The 9,687-nt window shown below is 37.3% G+C and overlaps 1 pseudogene; it reads left to right on the top strand.

Moving 5' to 3' along the window:
- Positions 1-200: 200 nt before the first annotated feature.
- Positions 201-1,709, top strand: LOC149250524 (uncharacterized; annotated as a pseudogene).
- The last annotated feature ends 7,978 nt before the right edge of the window (positions 1,710-9,687 follow it).

Genomic DNA, 9,687 nt, shown 5'->3' with positions numbered 1-9,687 from the left:
TTAGGTGATTTCGTAGCGCATAATTCATATTTTGCACTGGCTGCGCTACGAAATTGGGGATTTGTTTGAATCCATAGCCATTCTTTCACAGCTGTCATATCCATCAAAATCCATCAACAGTTGTCAGCCTATACACTTCGTCTATCATATCCGACCGCTTATCCTCATCATTAGGTCGTTAGGTGTCTTGGTACTGGCACATGTTTGCAGTTGTATTTTACTTAGCGGTTTTGGTCGTTCAATCAGGGTTTTCAAAATAGTATCAGAGCAATCAGGGAAATGTTCTTGTGGGTTTTGCTTCTATTCTTCGAATTTGGAGTAGTCTGAAACTATTCCTTGTAAACAATCTTGAGCTCAGTTTTCAGGGATATTCTCATTGTACTGGATATTCTGTTTTCTGAGATTTTTCACCCAGCTGAAAGACACACTTGAGATCCGCGATTTTTATACACGACCTAAACGAAAGCCAAGCCATCCATATCCTCGGAAGGCAGGCACTGCTAGTCAAATTGGTCCATCAACAAATGAAGAGGAGAACAGGTCACTATCAGCAGTTTCATCTGCACCTGACAGATTGTGTGCAGGTTCCAATCTAGGTGGTGAAACTCGAAAGAACGCAGCATTTGCTCCATACAATGCAAGACTGGGACCAATTCAAACACATGATAACATCAACTTGCAGGAAACAAATATGGAATCATCCAGTACAAGCATTTCACCATCAAGTCTCAAGCTATTTGGCCAGACGGTTTTAGTTCCAACTAATGAGTCAGGCTTAGATGTTAATGTTAAAGGAGCTTTCCAAGAGTTTACGTCTCATAAGAAGGAGAGACACTCATTAGATGGTCAAATTCCTGAGAATTCAAAGTTGGAAAAGATGAAAGGATCGTTGCATAATGTTGGTGTGAAGGCCAAAATGAAAGTAGTTAAATCTGAGAATGCCTCGGGGGTGACATCCAATATTCCACCATCAGACTCATGGACCAGTATGCTCGAAGGTAGTGGTGAATCAAATGCAAATCTACCCTGCAGGGAAATCCATACAGCACAGCAGGACTCAGATGAGCCGCTATCTGAACTGGATAACAGCATGAATTCCCTTTCTAGAGAACATCAAGCCTCTGTTCCTATATCCATTTATTCGAGACATATTCCAGTGCAAAATGTTGAAGGAGGGGCAGAAGAATGTGTGGCAATCAATACACTGAATGGTAATGGATCATTGTCTGACACAACTGGGAAGATGAAGGCGGATGTTCAAACTTCACAGCTAAACGTTTTTTCCACCATTTCCTGGCATACCAGGTTTGTCGTGTCCCAAGTCTGGACATGCTAATGGTTTGCCAAAAGTTTTACCATCAAGTTCAGATCCCAACATAACTAGCTGTAATGAAGAATCCTGTGATGTAGAAATGCAGATAGAGAAACCAAATTGTCAAGTGGAAGAACAGGATGATAATGCACTTTGTATCAACTTGCCCAATGGAGAAACTACAAACAGTAGAAAGGTTATAAAAGAAAGGTCATCAAGTGGTTCAAATACACCTTCAAGTGCTGACCCTGAAGTTGATCCCTGTTTGGGGATGAACACTGAAGTGAAGGGCAATAGTGAAAGGGATTTTGAGTTTAACTGGGTTGGTAGTGGAAGTTCTGATGCAGGAGGAGAAGAGGTATTAACCAGATTCATACAGTTATATTTGGAACAGTGAATGGTGTTATCGGTGTCATTGCATCTTTTCCTCAGGAGAAATATCTGTTTCTTGAAAAGTTGCAAGCAAATCTTGTCAAAATGATCAAGGGAGTAAGGTGCTTAAGCCATGAACAGTGGCGATCATTTAGCTATGAAAGGAAGACTGTGTTTTTGAAATTACACAGCAGTTTACGAAACTGCTGTAGCTGCATGTTACAATTCAGTTGATCAATTATGATTGACAAAGCGGCAAATCTTTTTGAAAGGTTTTGTCATCACACAGGTACATGAAAATGGTGGACAGCACATCAAGGACGTGGCAGTCTGCTCTATTTTGGGTAATTAAAGGATAAAGGACATGCTTCTTTGGATTCGAACATTTTGAGGTAAACCAAAGACCAGTAAAACAGGGATAATTTCCTATGTTTCAGGACAATGGAAAACGTGGGACATTGAAGACCAACAGGGAGCCTTGAAGATCCATCACAGCCAAACTAAAAGAGACCATTTGTCAGGGAATAAATCCTGATTGTAATAAATGCTACATTCAGCATGATGTAGAATTAGAATCCTAATTGTTTTAGGATTCTAGAGCTGTCAATTAACAGTCAGTTGTATTTATTAGTTAGTTAAAGGGTTAATAGGTGTCATTAGAAGTAGTTTTCGAGTTCCCTTAATGTTTAAGGAGGAATCTCGATCAGTTAGAATAAGATCTCTATATATAGCTTAAACAGCAATGTAATCAGGGTTGGAAATTTTATGAAAAAGCTGGTATTTGGCCTATGTAAGACTCATTTTCAGTAATATACATGCTGAACTTTACTTCTCAGGATTCATGAAGGATTTTTTATGTTCAAAATATGTAATGTTGTCCTTTTCTTAATTCTTACAGTGGTATGGATGTATAATCACTCAGAATTCACTGAATGTGCTCTGACTTCCTGTATACATTTATAAATTGTGTGGTCCCATATGAGTTTATGTTCTGAATGTTTAAATGCTGAATGCCCTGACTTCCATGTAAGGTTGAGTTCATTGTTATATTGAGGTGTTGTTGACTCCATAAGCCCAATGGATAGTTTTGTTTAATGTATTTCCACCATTCATATTTTTCACAGTTGTTCTACAAGAGTTAGCCATCTTATCTTTAATCAAAATCATTAACCCATCAAGAGAGAGCCCTCTCAGGTTGAGGAGGCTAAGCCTCAGCCTAAAGTCGGTTTGAAATAGTTACTTGAAGTCTTCCTGGTCTGCAGCCTTCCAGGGCATGATTTTGAGATAACACAAAGTAAAAGATCATTTGCATGATTTTACTATTCAAGACAATACCCCGATCTATGGTTCATATCATGAGGAAACCTCCATGCCTGTTCACAATCATAACTTGTCTTCTGATTCACAAGACGGAATTAAAAATTGCTCGGATCCCATAATTCTGGCCAGTTCTTGTGAGAAGCAAGATATTACAAGTAAATCCCAGCTGTGCTGTAACATTATTTGTATAGATAATCATTCCTTTCTTTCTCACTTGCACTCATTTTGTACAAAATCGGATTGTGTTTTAAATTTTCACACTTTTGATAGATTACTGTGGTATGTTGAGCACCTTATCAAAAAACATTCGAAAGATGTGCTACCATTTTGGAAAGCTAAACTGTGTCAAGGAAGTATAGAACTTTTTCAATTCCAAGATCAATCAATATCAGACTTCCTTAGAAAACTTATTTGGCATCCAAAACACTATAAACGAAGGAAAGTACCTTTCGAAACTTGCCGGCAATTTGCGCCAATTGATAAATCTCTTTCCATGAATTTCCATCTATTCTGCATTGATTTATTTAGTGAATTATATATGGAAACTTTCCTTTTATACGAAATCGCTAAAAGCTCAACTTTAACGCACAGTAGGTTACAAGCCATTGAAACTAAAAAATCATATTCACAACCTGGCTTGTCATCTTTTCTATTACGAGATCATCAATCCATAACAGAAATTCATCCTGATTTTTATGATCCAATAGGTTCCCAGTTGGAAAGAAGTTTTCATGAGAAAGAAATATCAGACAGAATTCCAAATGAGGTTACATATTCTTATTCCACATACAACATTAACAGTTCAGGAAAAGTTTTGTTCTTAACGCTAATGTTTGGAAGTTACATACGGCTAGGAATAAAAATGAAGAGATGGTTCCACTGGAAATATCATTTCACCTAGTTAATTTTCTGTATATAGTTAGAATAGGAGTAGGAGTAATTTAGCTAGGTTATTAGTTTTTAGGTTCACTTTTAATAGTTGGTAGAAAAGGGATTATCCCTATTCTGTACATAACCCTAGAGAATGTCTACCTCTCATTTCGTTAAATATTTTTCTCCATAATAAAATTTGCTATGGTTAACAACATTTGACATTTACTAAAGACACCTTTTCTCTATCAAAGATTTTGAACTTCTGCTTCTATGAACAACAAATCTTTTGGAAACTTAATCTTTATTATCAATAGAACTTTAACCCAGATATGATACTAGTTTCAACTCCAAGAAATTTGAAGAAAGCTATCTTAGTGAAGAAATTGTTTTATGTCAGTACAGGTATCAATACTAAAATAAAGATTCTCTGTAGAAACAGCCATTTCCAAAAACTCTATCATTGTCGTCCAGAACTTTCTTAAGGAAAGAAAATTTGACTTCCTCCCTGCTAAAGGAAATCGCAACATTCAGAGGAACAATCCGAAAAAACACTATATCTCAAAGAATAAGAGGTCTCATCACGAGCCGGCTTATCATGATCACAGATATTATAACTTGCTGACTTTGCCAATACTGTCCACCAAAATAGGGCAATGACTCAAGATTGTTGCAATCAAAACACAAGGGGTCTCATCACAAGCCAACTTGTTCAGCAAAAGTGTAAATCAAGTGAATGACTTTGTCATAATTTGGCCACCAAACCAAGACATTGTTCTTTAGAGAATAAAAAGGAAAAAAGTGTCAAAATAGGTTTTTCTCTGAAAGGTTGTAAATAGCCTTAAGCAGGATAAAGTATCATTACTGGGTAATAGGTAACCCTGTCGAGGCTATGGACGCCTGCTGGCAGCAAAGGCTCTACCTGCGACAAAGGAGCATATTTAAAAGGCTGCTACATAGGGGAAACTTTATTTTATGTTTTACAAGACCAAGTAATGGCTGATGTAAATGCAAGGACAAGCTGAGGATACAAGTAATTAAAATAGAAAGAGGTTGAAACGAAATATCATTGACAGTTTGAAGTATAATATGCTTTATCTTTTTATAATAAAGTTTAAGTTCCCTGAGAAATATTTTGTTTTTTTGATTCGAGAGTTTGAAAACGTCAATAGAAGATCAGAGATAACTGGTTCTCCCAAGTGAATCGCCAATTGTTGTGGCCGGCAACAACCCCCCCTTTGTTCATTTAAGTGTTGACCAAAATACTAAATGAATGGGGACCCTTAGTTAATTTTTAGGAAGAACAAGAGTTTCCTTTCCTCAAAATAAGGTTATCATCATAAGCTTAGGTAGGTCTTTTGAATATTTTAAACCTAAGTCTATGATAAGGAGAAAATATTTAAAGTCGCGTTGCAAAAAAAAAAGATAGGAAATGCCTCCATTTCTCTTTAATATCAGTATGCGCAAGACCCTCGTGTTAAGTATAACATCGTGTCGCAACAAAGTAATACTCATAAGGAAAAACTTAAAGATTTACCGATCTGCGATAACACCGATCGCAAGATCGCATATCGCAGAAATGAGCCGGCAAGATTTGGCAAACATCAAACTTCTGCGATCTGCAATGTTACAATCGCTGCAATATTGCGTCCTCACGATCTGCGATGGTGCGATTTGCGATGGTGCGATATGCGAGGTTATGTAAGCAAATCATAAATCACTTCATTACGAATCCTTCAGGCACGCCATTCAAAGAAAAGCCACTTACCATAATATGACTCGAAATCATGCGCTTTTAATGATAGTAAATGAATTATTTGTCAGTTATTAAATGAAGTAAAGATGCGTGCCTTTGTAGAGAATTAATTCACGTAAGGTGGCATATTTGATACATTTGTTGCATTTAAAACTCTCCCATCACCTTTCTGGATCAGTCATTTCCATTTCACTCATAATCTGCAGGAACGAAGAGCTAAGACGATTCAAACCCAAACGTAGGAAGAAATGGGAAAGAAAAATAAAGCTCAAAGCTCTGAAGCGAAGGAAAAGACGAAGGAGATGGCGCCTTTGTATACAGACACAGCCTGTAACAGAGACGCAGGGATATCGACATGGGAAAGCATGTACAGGCTGCTTGAAGAGGAAAATCCTAGAAAATGAAGGTTGCTGCTATCGCGGGCTCACAATGCTCTTCCGAGGCGTCCTTAGAGGAGCTAGCATGTTTGTTTCTTCACAGGATAGAAGCAAGACCCAAAATTCTACCATATACGGATATAATCAAGTGGATACTTGACAATGCAGACATGAACAATAGACAATTCAAGGTTCAAGGACACGGGCTCATCGGATCATTCGCTGCGCAAGATTTGAAGCTTATGTATCATCTTCCTGAACCGCAGGCGACTTACAATGCACAATTCGTTAAGAAATTTGCGGCAGAGAACCCAGACCTATCAGAGACCACCAAAGATTGGTCCAGAAAAGAGGAGCCTCTCAAAAAGGACAAAAACGGTATGTACAGCAAGTTATCGCCTCCCCGCCAAGAGATGTCCCCCCTCCTGTCATCGAAGCACCACTCGTCACAACAAAACTGGACAAAGAATGGGAAACCTTCAATGAACTGATTAATCTTGAAGGGCAAGCCCCAAAAACACCTGTGAACAATACATAGGTAGTGCAAGAAGTGGTTTCGACCATAGTCAGCAGTGTCACAGAAACAGAGCACATTCCTATCGCTCCACCTTCTGAACTTCTACTTAACGTAGAAGAAATTCCCCCACTGGATGTATTCTATAGTCCCCAACACAAAGTAGTTGTAAGGAGATAGAGGAAGAAAAGAAAACTAGAAAATACACTGTCACAAGATGCTGAACATTTGGACGTCTTATGGAAAGACCCCAACAATAACCCGACTGAAAATCTCACTAAGGTGTCTCAGATCGTAGGAGCATATGCTTCTGCAACTATTGACAAGGCATCGGAAGTTTAGCAACTATTGAAAGAACAAGAAGATCAAATGCAACTGCTACAACGACAGTTGCAACAAGCCAATGCTAATATTGATGCTTCCAAACAACTCGAGAAGCTGCAGGAAGACTTTCAGCAGATGCAGATAGGCTATCAAAGAAGTATAGACAAGAAAGGAAAACAATTGCAGAATTTACAGGAAATGCATAAAGATGAGCCTAAGCTGGAAAAATTTATTTCAGAATCTATTGGCTTAAATGAGCAACTACTGCAGCAACAGGAAGAGTTGGGACGTAGAATATCACAGTGGAGTCACGAATAAAATCACCAATCAAGTGGTAGACTTGCGGAGTGACTATGATCAGAGTGACAGACGGGTGACGGAATACTTAACTTGGCAGGATGAAGATGAAGGGAAAAGAGCAGGTGCACCCATGATAAACGAAAATCATAAAGAATTGCTCTTTAATAAATGGGACGATCAAATCAGGCAGGCAGAGCCAGCAGCGGAGACAGCGGCTACACAGGCAACCATTCTTATCGACTGCGTAAATGAGAATTTACACAGGGCCAATTTAATTGCAGAGACCACCCTGGGGTACCTACCAAATAAGTTACAACTGGAAGCAGAATGGAAGCAAAAAGCGCAGGGAAAGGGAAAAGTGATCCAAGCATTAAACAGGTTGAATTGGGAATGTTACTGGACATACTTGGTCAAACCACACAGTCAATGGATGACGATGAAATGCATCACAAACGTGGCCGAAAAAGTAGTGCCAGCTCTTGTAGATGTTGTTTTCGTAGCCCAGCTCAGCGTAGAAGTCAGTCAGCCGACTCCCCTCAAGCCCATGCTGAACACTTGCAACTTTAAGGACCAAATTCAGAAGTAGCCTTATTTTAGAATGTTGTTTTTTCTTTTAATTAGATTAGAAAAAGGATGGTCATTTGAAAACCGCATCCTAAATTTTGTAAAAATACTATTATTAGAATTAGGAAGTAGTATTTTAACCCTTCTCATTGCATTTGGAGAAAGGTCCAGAAATTTGTCAAAAACTTGTCCTCGGAACATGCACTTCTGCACCCTCAGAGGAGGTTTTGATGAATGGATGGATCGAGATTTATTAATGTTTGCATTTGATGTCTGCTACTGATGTTGCACTTCTGTACTCTTAGTAGATGTTAGAACAAGTAGAGATAAATCGTTTTTGCTTGAAGCTTGTGAGTAGGATTAGTCATAAATGGTACTTTTATCTCTTGACTAATTCCTGCTTATATTCTTAAAGTGATATACAGTTTTCAGTTGTTTATATGTTAATGCATGAATGTGTGGGTTACCATTTGGCACTTCTGTATGGTGGAGTCATTTATTTGTGTTTGATATATGAATAACTTATTATGCGATATGTTGTTCACAACTGTTTTGCTTAACTTTTTATGCAGAGTGGTTTATCTTAATTGATTTCTATTCTTATGATAGCTGAATAATATTTATTACCAGTTATTGTTCGAAATCTCTTTAGATCGCATAATAGAAGAAATACATCCCGGGTTAGCGTAGATCAGATGTGTTGTTTCTCATTAGATTACAATAGCATAGAGTTAGTTTAGAAGTTTGACTTAAATTAGCTTCAAGTACTCTTAGATTAGCATTATCCAGCTCTACACACACACACACACCCCTTAGATTGGGAAACTGGTCCCATTATCCCCAGTCGGACCCGCTATACCAAACGGATAAGGAGCTGCCAACCAAGGTCCGGACCGGGTGGGTATCCCCCTTGTTGTTGACCCGATTTTCGGGGCTTCAACAGGAAACAATACACTAATAAGACTTGGGAACAAATGGAAAAACATCATGAAACCCCGAGAACTTTCTTCATTTATTTTGATAAAACAAAATCATAAAATAAATAAGAGAAGAAAGAATTTTTTTTATTGAAAAATAGTAAATAAATAAATAGTTCAAGTTGTAACGGCTATGATTTTGACTGCAGTAATGTTGTTTCCTAATATCAATATGTTTCAAGAAACAATAATCTATCAATCTGTCAATGGTAAATGAATGGAAAAATGTTTTGGTGGAAATGACTTGGATCTTCAAATGAAAATCAATTCTCCATTTCTCCTATTATGAATCCATTAGATAATTAAAAATTCGTTATGTTGTTGGTGAGAAATAATAGGAATAATTTGTAACAAACTCTTATGATCAATTTCCATGGCACCTCGAAAGAATTAAAATTATATGATATTAGATTTCTTAATAGATGTTGGGATGAAAATTTATTATTTCATTATCATTGCCTTCAATAATCACTTGTTCAAAAACAAATTGACCTCCTTTATTCTCCTCAGACTTGAAAAAAACGAGCGTCTACCTGTAATAAAAACATGTAATCATGGAAGAAGAGAGGTGATCAGGATCTCTAAATCCAATAAATATGAAAAAGAAATTAACAAGTAGTTACTCTGTAGAACAAATCCATGGAAAACAAATAATGAAGTAGAGCTAATTTATTACCCGCAGGACAGCGGTGGCCAACCATACTAACCAACAATATTTTAATCATAACTTCTTTGTTTTTCATCCTATTTGTGTCATTCCAAAGCCAAATGAAAGTTAATTAATAGGGGTATCTCCGATTGAAATAGATTTTAAAAATTCCATGATATGATACATCAAATTTACATAAAACAACCTGCGTAACAGAGTCATTTTCGATTTCCCAACTTACACCAACAATTGATATTTTAAGCATAACTTTTTCGTTTGATGACGGATTGAACCAATTCAAATTGGAGATTAGAGAAAATTCATGTAAATATATCACATAGAAATAGGTTTT

The sequence above is a fragment of the Pinus tabuliformis genome, chromosome 7, assembly GCF_031772625.1.
Source record: "Pinus tabuliformis cultivar Carrire ecotype Pingquan chromosome 7, CPIR1, whole genome shotgun sequence".
In the NCBI taxonomy this organism is placed as follows: Eukaryota; Viridiplantae; Streptophyta; class Pinopsida; order Pinales; family Pinaceae; genus Pinus; species Pinus tabuliformis.
The sequence above is the reverse complement of the archived record's forward strand: the minus strand, read 5'-3'. Positions and strand labels throughout refer to the sequence as shown.